Raw genomic sequence first — 7842 nt, forward strand, 5'->3', positions numbered from 1 at the left:
ATCAATATACAGAGCAAATCTCTCCTAATTACTTTTTTTTTTCAGAACTTTGTGTTATCTGGACCACTAATGCCATCTCCCTTAAAAGTGCATTTTCTTAATCCTGTTGCGATAAGTTGATGTTGCGTTCAGATGTATATTAATCATTCCATTTCCCCTTCTTCACTAATATCTCAACATCTGAAATTATCCCATAGGGAATTTTGGATACTAATGCCTTCCCATGTTGATCTTTCACAAAAGGAATAGGAATTTCGATAGTTGAAGGTCATTAATTCATGGTGAGAATTCTCCGTGCTCTATAGGGAGGCTTGATGCAGACAATGGGGAAAAGGCTCTGGAACACAGGGGAGAAATATTCTGAAGAGCTGACTTTGACTATCATAAGAAGGAAAAAAACAAGTAGTTGAAAACAACCTCGCTAGGGAGGACCATCAGAAGTAGAAAATGAAAGGTTTGCAGGTTCTCAATCCATGACATTTCAGGAGGAAAAGCAGACACAGCCTCTGACCCAGGACAGGACATTTACCTGAGAAACTGCCATTTCGTCCTCTTCTTCCTCCTGCTCTTGGTCATTTTCTCATTGATATCGTGTTGAGGAATCACATCAGCATCTTGAGAATATGCCTTCAACGGCATCAGCACAGCTCCTTCACCTGTTCCCACCATACCCACAGGCAAAAGACCTTGAAACGCTGAAATGCCAACCTTCAGAAAAAGAGAGATTCAAGAACAATGAGCTCCTGTGTGGAGAACAAACTGTGAGCTTTTTCTTTCCTGTGTACACGTGCTCTCCCCTCACACAGATGCCCAGAAACTCTGCTACAGCATAGAGCAAGTGGGCTACACTGCCCCACTCCTTCCAATCCCATGTAGAGCAGACGCCGATGCCTCCCCAAAGGCAAAAGGACCAAAGACTGGAAGCAACTCGCATCAAGGTACCCAAGCAGCCCTCGTGCTTAAACCAGGCCTAACCTTAGAATCACCTGGAGTTAAAACAACGCAGATGCTCCCACCCAGATCAACAGACTCTGTGGGGAGGGCACAGGTGATGTTATTGCTAAATACTCATCATGTAATACTAATGAGAAACTGCACGGGAGCCACGGAGCAAACATTTCTTCCAAAGCTTTAAAGTGCTTACAAATTAGGGGGGAACCCAGGCCCCACTCTTAATTATGATTCTCCTGTGAGGCTCATGAAATGGCATCTTCAACAAGCTTTTTGTTGGTGCTGATGTTACTCTGTCAGACCCGTATTCAGTAGCACTGAGCTAGAGCTATCTGGCATAGCACACCTGAGACCACTGAGTAGCGTGAAGGTTTGGGGTAAGAACTTCCAGAAGTGCAGGTTCCCTGGGACTGATTCCTAGGGGCTGAGCTCCTTCTGGAATAGGTGTGGCCTTGCTGTTGCCTAGGGGACACGCTGCTGGGTTGGTGGGAATCACATGGTGGGTGGTGTGAGGGGTGGCCCTTAGAAATCTACCCAAAGATACCCTTAGTCCTCAGGTCCTTTAGCCCCCTCTCCTCTCAGGGCCCACCTGACCAGCATGAGTACTCGGGAGCAGGGCATGACCACCTGTCCTCAGGGGAGCTGAGACTCCATACCCCAAAAGATTCAGAGCACAAAGTTGTTTGCATCACAGATTGAAAACAAATCTCTGAAAACAAATCAAAGGCAGCAGTGGAGGGTGGATTAACATTTTGTGTTGGGAATGGACAGAAGCCTTTGAAAATGATGCCATGAATGCATATTTGATGATTCACAAGGGACGTTGTGATCTGTTAATAAAGCACATTATAACTGAATCAACAGATCAGAATTTTTTGTTGATTGCGTGTGTGTCTATGTGTGTGTGTTATAAATTGTGGTGCCACAGTTTGTTCTCCCCCAACCCCTGTCATGTATTTATACTTTCTCACATCTTTAAAGTGCATTCATTAAGGTAAAAATTAGAGAAATGCATAGCCATTTTTCAAATATTCTTTGAGAATATTCAATCTTTTAAAATTTTTATTTATTTTATTAAAAAATTTTTTTTAAATTTTTAATAAAATTTTAAAGGTTACTTTCCATTTACATTCATTATAAAATATTGGCTATTTCCCCCATGTTGTACAATACATCCTTGAGCCTGTCCTACACCCAAGAGTTTCTACCTCCCTCTCCCCAACCTCTACAGTGCCCCTCTCACCTCCCCACTGGTCACCACTAGTTTGTTCTCTGTATCTGTGAGTCTGATTTTTTTTGTTGTTATATTCACTAGTTTGTTGCATTTTTAGATTTCACATATAAGTGATGTCATACAGTATTTTCCTTTCTCTGTCTGACTTATTTCACTTAGCATAATGTCCTCCAAGTCCATCCATGTTGCTGCAAATGGCAAAATTTCATATTTTCATAGCTGAGTAATATTTTCTTTTATATATATATATATACACATACCACCTGTTCTTTATCCATTCATCGGTTGATGCACACTGAGGTTGCTCTTATATCATGGCAATTGTAAATAGTGCTGCTATGAACATTGGGGTACATGTATCTTTTTGCAAGAGTGTTTGGGGTATTTTTGGATATCTCCCCAGGAGTGGAATCACTGGGTCATATGGTAGTTCCATTTTCAGTTTTTCGAATCTTTTAGTATATCCCAATAAGTGTTTCATGTTCCACATACCAATGTTTTTAACCTTTTAGTGATTTTTTTAAATTGCCTTTTTTTTTGGCCATGCAGTGTGCGGGATCTTAGTTCCCCAATCAGGGACTGAACCTGGGCTGGCAGTGAAAGCCGAGTCCTAACCACTGGACCACCAGGGAACTCCCAGACAAATTTGAGTTTAAAATAAGGACTGTTACAAGAGACAAAGAAGGACACTACATAATGATCAAGGGATCAATCCAAGAAGAAGATATAACAATGGTAAGTATTTATACACCCAACATAGGAGCACATAAATACATAAAGCAAATATTAATTGACATACAGGGAGAAATTGACAGTAACACAATAAAAGTAGGGAACTTTAAAACCCCACTTATAACAATGAACAGGTCATCCAGACAGAAAATCAATAAGGAAACTCTGGCCTTAAATGACACATTAGACCAGATGGATGGAGATATATATATATGGGGTGGGGGTGGGGCACATTCCATCCAAAAGCATCAGAATACACTTCCTTTTCAAGTGCACATGGAAATTTCTCCAGGATAGATCACATGCTAGGCCTCAAAACAACCCTCAGTAAATTTAAGAAAATTGAAATCATATCAAGTATATTTTCCAAACACAGTGCTATGAGACTACAAATTGACTATAAGAAAATAACTGCAAAAAACCCCACAAACACATAGAGGCTAAACAATATGCTACTAAACAACCAATGGATCACTGAAGAAACCAAAGAGGAAATAAAAAAGTACCTGGAGACAAATGAAAATGAAAACACAACAATCCAAATCTACAGGACGCAGCAAAAGCAGTTCTAAAGGGGAAGTTTACAGTGATACAAACTTATCATAGGAAACAAGAAAAATCTCAACTATACAACCTAACCTTACACCCAAAGGAGCTAGAAAAAGAACAAAGCTCAAAGTTAGTAAAAAATATTTTTTAAAAAAATCATAAATATTAGAACAGAAATAAATAAAATAGAGACTAAAAATCAATAGAAAAGATCAATGAAACTAAGAGCTGGTTCTTTGGAAAGGTAAACAAAATTTAGCCAGACTCATAAAAAAAAACAAAAAACAGAGACGGCCCAAATCAATAAAATCAGATACGAAAAAGGGAAGGTACAACTGACACCGAGAAGTACCAGTGAGAATGAGACTACTATGAACAATTATATGCCAATAAAATGGACAACCTAGAAGAAATGGACAAATTCTTAGAAATGTACAATCTCCCAAGACTGAAAGAAGAAGAAATATAGAAAATATAATTAGGTGAATTACCAATAATGAAATTGAATGAGTTATTAAAAAAAAAAAAGAAAAACTTCCAACAAATGAAAGTCCAGGAGCAGATGGTGTCACAAATGAATTCTGCCAAACATTTAGAGAAGAGTTAACACCTATTCTTCTCAAACTATTTCAGAAAATTGCAGAGGAAATTGCAGAGTCGGGAATTATAGGGTTGGGGGAAATGGGTGCAGGGTCATGAGGAAACTAAGGACATTTGATAACTGATGACTGAAACATTTGAGGGCATTAGACATACAGGACACAAGATATGGGCTGAAGTCATTGGAATGAAGGGGGGATAAAGGGCAAGGGAGAAGGAGGATACGAAGGATAAAAGGCTTGGGAGCAATAAAGGGAAGGAAGGTTGGGCTGAGAGCCTGGCATCCTGGGGGATAGAGTTTTCATGGGGATGGAGGTCTAAAATGCACAGGATGGACATGGGAGGGCAATAAAGAAGCCTAGAAGGGGAAGAATTAGTTCTAGAGATATCTAAATGTCACACAGGTGGAGAGATTGAGGTCACATGAAGAATAGAGAATGAAGGAGTCAAGGGATGGAGGTGGGGTGATGGTAGTTGCAGTGGGTGGATTGAGGGTCACTAATTTTTTCTCCTATTCACTAATTCCATGATTTGCATTCAAATCATAACCTAATTGTGAATAGTTTCTAGTCTGAGACCTTGAGGTAATAACCTTACTTACATAAAATACTTGCGATGATCCCTTCAACTGAACACACAGTAAAGGATTAGAGAAGCAAATGAGTAAAGCAATAACACAATATTTCTTCTCTCCTTTAGGGACACCGGATGCAAGTGTGACCATGGAGGGGTAACATGGACACCACCAGAATGAAATGGATTCTGCCTAGCACCTGAATGGTCCTGGAAGTGGATTCTCCCCTGGAAGCTGCAGATAAGATCCTATGCCTCATGAAACCCTGATATTTGACCTTGTAAGACCCTAAACAGAAAGACCAGCCAAGACCACTGGATTTCTAACTTATGAAGTGTAGAGTGTTTTTGAAACTACTAATTGTGTGGTCATATGTTATAGCAGTGATAGAAAACTACTAGGCATAGGAACAAATTTAATTATGAAATAATAAACATTATAAAATATGAAATTATAAAATATTTAAACAATAAAATCAAGTAAAATTGTCCATTCATTAACCACCCCCCAGAAGCAATAAAATTTTATCTCCAGATGTAACATCATCAGTTCCAAGTATATCCTCCTTGCTATGCAATTTCCATGTGTAAAAAATTACATTTGAGATTGTATAATACACATCCTCACATACACAAACAATAAAATATTATGTACATGGTTCAATATTGACATGCATATTGTCAAATCAAACTTTCTGTCAATCAAATTGCTTCCCTTAACAAATGACATATGAAGGTGATACTTTCACACAAGTAGAAATGGAGTTCCCACATTCCCAAACACACATCATGTTCCATGGTAATTATGAATAAAATGGCTTTACTGAAACACTCCCTAGTTATGCATGTACATGGTTGCATGTATTTTTCTCCTGCTATCACAGAATGTGGATCTTTGATTTCTACACATGTGGCTTATCTGGGTGGTTCTGGGACATGAAATTGTTGCACCAACGTGGCTGTGCATTTCTACATTAGGTGGACAGATGCTAAATTACCTTGTAAATGGATGAAAAGTATAATACCCCACCTACTGCATTTCCAGCGTTAAAGTAATTAAACAAGGAGGCCATTAGGCCGAGGTGACTCTCATGCTTTGGTGGCCTATTGAAGCAAAACTTAATCCAGAGTCAAGGCACATTAATCTGAGAAAATAAATTAAGAACAGTCAACCACACACAGCCAACGAGGCTTTCCAACACCAAGATGACTGGTTAAGATACAATCAACTATTATCCTTGCTTTGATTGGGTGTCTTCTCTAGAAAAACCTCTCCCCTAGTTTCTGCAGATAAATTGCTGCTAACCACCTTTGATTTGAGGCTGCTGGAACTGAATAGAGGTATGCTCAAATTAACCCCGGAAAATTGGAATGTGCATAAATTAATATTTTAACGCCAGCGCCCCATTTCATGAGCACTTTCCTCATCTAGTCCCTAAACAACTCACTCGGGTGCAGCGCGGCCTGAGGACTCGGTGTGAAGCCGCTCCCCGCTTCTCCCTGCCCGCACTCACTCATGTCGGCAGCACACCAGCACAGCTAGGCCCTCACTTGACCAGACTTCACCCCTGATGGCAACACCTCAGTGCCTGCGCGTCAGAGTCTGCCACCACGCGCTGAGCAGGGCGCAGAGGACTTCTGGCACACCCCAGCCCCTCCCAGGGCCAAAACACCCAGTCACAGGCTCCTGCCTTCACCGGCCAGGGGCTCAAGATCGCCAGTCTTGAATCCCATTTTGATGAAGCCCACACACCTCAGTTCGCATTCCAGGCAAGCTGGTACCACAGTGTGTAGCACAGACCAGTTCTCCCTCTGCCCTGTGCTGTGACCCCCAGGGGGTTGTGCTGTTGTTGTTGTTCTGTTTGTTGTTTTGGCCGCACCGCACGGCACGCGGAACTTCCCCGAGCAGGGATCGAACCCGGGCCCCTACAGTGGAAGCGAGGAGTCTTGACCACTAGACCACCAGGGACATCCACCCCTGGGTTTCTGACAACGCTTCCCTTTTTTGCCTTTTCTTTAACCCAAACTTTCACACAGGCACACACAGGGAACGCAGGGGAAACTTATAAGGACTTGAATCTAGTACTTCTAACAATGCATATGACCCAAGAGCAGTCTGGAATCAGGCACTGGCCACCCAGAATCGCCCTGAGTAATATAAATGCAAAAGGCACCCATCAGTCCCACCTCTCGAGCAGCCCATCTGATGCTGCAGATTCCCGTTACATACTTCAGGCTTAACATTGCGGGCACAGCTCTGCCGCTCCAGAATTTCCATGCAGAATATAGTCCCTCTTCCAAAATCACACTTGCAGAGCTGAATAGGAAACGTCAATTCAGATTCTGTTTAAAATGACCACTTAAACAACCAAAAAAACAAAGTCCTGCCATGGCTCTGCCCGCATTCCTTTGTCATCCTTTTCAGAGCAGCTCAGAGACCAGAGTTCCTGGAGACTCTGCCACATTCGTGAATGGATCTGGCATTCACAACTTTTGATGCTCAGACTCAGAAAAAGGAGAGCAAAGGACTTGAAATTTGGTGGGTGGATTTTATCTTTATCATCCGTGATAATGAAAGAGAAGAGACAAAGATAATCTCTACTCCCAGGAAGGCAAGCGCGACATCTAAATCCTCCTGGGAAAGATGAACATAGAATACCCAGTTCCCAGAAGATTACAATCACCTCTCATAACGTGAGGATCTTGGCACAGTGTCTTGAACACAGTGTGTCCTCTCATACCTGTGAGCGTGCAGTAGGTCCTCATGACACATTCCTTTCAAGAACGAATAAATGTTGTTTCCGCATAATAGTCTTGTTCAGACCCCGCTGCTTCCTCTATCCCCGCTCAATTTGCAAGTGGTGAGCAGAGAATGTCAGCTTTTCAGAAGTTGTCAGTGGTCTTCACTGGGAACAAGCAGTATCTGTGTTCAGATAGGGTGGTTGTGTATAAGGCACTCAGGCGCTGTTCTTGATTTCTCTAGATTAATGCTGCTGGAAATGAGGTCTGGGGGAAACAACTTCAAACTGCAAATTCATGACCTTCATTCCAGACTTGGAGAGTCATGATATCCGAGTGGGGGGCCCCAGTGTCTGTTTTTAAAGGGATCCGTAAGTGATTTGTAGAGACAGGAAATTCTGATGAGCAATGTTCACCAAAGTCATTTTCAGCCTTGACTCCCCTTTGGGATCATTCATGTATTT

At 41.6% G+C, this 7842-nt stretch overlaps 1 long non-coding RNA gene across 1 annotated transcript; it reads right to left on the reverse strand.

Annotated features, from left to right (window-relative positions):
• Positions 1 to 324: 324 nt before the first annotated feature.
• LOC133092376 (uncharacterized) lies at positions 325 to 7471 on the reverse strand. The gene is made up of 3 exons (XR_009701046.1): positions 7381 to 7471; positions 530 to 708; positions 325 to 337 (listed from the first exon to the last, which is right to left on the reverse strand). It is a non-coding gene; the product is annotated as an uncharacterized LOC133092376 (long non-coding RNA).
• Between the last annotated feature and the right edge of the window lie 371 nt (positions 7472 to 7842).

The sequence above is a fragment of the Eubalaena glacialis genome, chromosome 5, assembly GCF_028564815.1.
Source record: "Eubalaena glacialis isolate mEubGla1 chromosome 5, mEubGla1.1.hap2.+ XY, whole genome shotgun sequence".
In the NCBI taxonomy this organism is placed as follows: domain Eukaryota; kingdom Metazoa; phylum Chordata; class Mammalia; order Artiodactyla; family Balaenidae; genus Eubalaena; species Eubalaena glacialis.